At 49.1% G+C, this 1,631-nt stretch overlaps 1 non-coding gene across 1 annotated transcript; it reads right to left on the bottom strand.

The window, feature by feature from the left end:
* Positions 1 to 421: 421 nt before the first annotated feature.
* Trnal-caa lies at positions 422 to 496 on the bottom strand. Its single transcript has one exon. It is a non-coding gene; the product is annotated as a tRNA-Leu (tRNA).
* Positions 497 to 1,631: the final 1,135 nt, after the last annotated feature.

Raw genomic sequence — 1,631 nt, 5'->3', positions numbered from 1 at the left:
GTGCATTGTGTTGCTGAAAAATGGCGTCTGGGGGATTGTGCAGATATGTTATGGCTGTTCGTCGCAGAATGACATCCACGTAGGTCACAATGGTCACAGTGCCCTGGACACTCACCAGCTGTGATTTGTGGCTGTACCCAATAGCACCTCACACCATAAGATCATGAGTTGGTGCTGTATGTCTTGTGCGAAAGCACTCACTGTGATGCCGCTCCTCCTGTCCGCGGCGAACCAAAATGCGGCCATCGTTTACAAACAAACAGAACCTGGATTCGTCCGAAAACACCATCTGACGCCATTCCTGTCCCCAGTAGCGTCGTTCCACACTCCAATGCGTCTAGCATATTTCTTTACAGAATGAGATTTTCACTCTGCAGCGGAGTGTGCGCTGATATAAAACTTCCTGGCAGATTAAAACTGTGTGCCCGACCGAGACTCGAACTCGGGACCTTTGCCTCTTGCGGGCAAGTGCTCTACCAACTGAGCTACCGGAGCACGACTCACGCCCGGTACTCGCAGCTTTACTTCTGCCAGTATCTCGTCTCCCACCTTCCAAACTCCGCTGCAGAGTGAAAATCTCATTCTGGAAACATCCCCCAGGCTGTGGCTAAGCCATGTCTCCGCAATATCCTTTCTTTCAGGAGTGTTAGTTCTGCAAGGTTCGCAGGAGAGCTTCTATAAAGTTTGGAAGGTGGGAGACGAGATACTGGCAGAAGTAAAGCTGTGAGTAGCGGTCGTGAGTCGTGCTTCGGTAGCTCAGTCGGTAGAGCACTTGCCCGCGAAAAGCAAAGGTCCCGAGTTCGAGTCTCGGTCGGGCACACAGTTTTAATCTGCCAGGAAGTTTCATATTTCTTTACATTCGTCAAAGGTAGGCAGACAAGTGGACGCCACGCACGTAACCCATGCTATAATAAACAGCGACAGACTCTTACCCATGATAGTGTATTACGTGTTCCACTGTTGCGCCAGAGCCGAGGAGGACGGAGATCTGACATGCAATGCCATTCGTTCGAGGTGTCGATCTAAGTTGTTGGTCTGGATGGTGCGACCCGACCCATCGCGGCGTATTCTATGGCCTTCCATGAACTACTCTGCACACACCGGATGTACTGCCGAAACGCTTCGTCCCACACGAGCAGCAATTCCCGGCTGGATTCATCACATTCTCTCATGCCAACAATGTGGACGATATAAAACTCACTGATTTGGCAATAGAATTCGCAAATACGTCTGCGAGGCATCCTACACGGCTGCTGAGGTCACATTGATCCGTTTCCCTCAGCTTATAGCGAAAACGAGAGCCGCAGGCAAATTTTATCGGTAGGTGGTCTTGCGCCGCGATGACAATGTTGACCTCGAACACGCGGCCGACATGGTTCAGATGCTAATCATTTCTGCAGAACATACTGATTTACACGTCCAGCGAGTATGACAATCCTATCTTTAGTTCTTCAAGGTGTATTGTTTTTTCTGAACAAGAGTGTACTACGTGAAATAGGTGACACCAACCAAGTCATCAGAAGAGGATGATCTTGACATTTAACGAAAGTCGTTAACAACCTCTGGCTTTGAAAGCGGTGTTTACCTCCAGTTTTTGCATTTTACAAGAGTTGTTGCTAAGCGCAAGTTAA

This window comes from Schistocerca americana, chromosome 5, assembly GCF_021461395.2.
Source record: "Schistocerca americana isolate TAMUIC-IGC-003095 chromosome 5, iqSchAmer2.1, whole genome shotgun sequence".
Taxonomy (NCBI): domain Eukaryota; kingdom Metazoa; phylum Arthropoda; class Insecta; order Orthoptera; family Acrididae; genus Schistocerca; species Schistocerca americana.
This window is presented reverse-complemented; position numbering and strand designations above follow the sequence as displayed.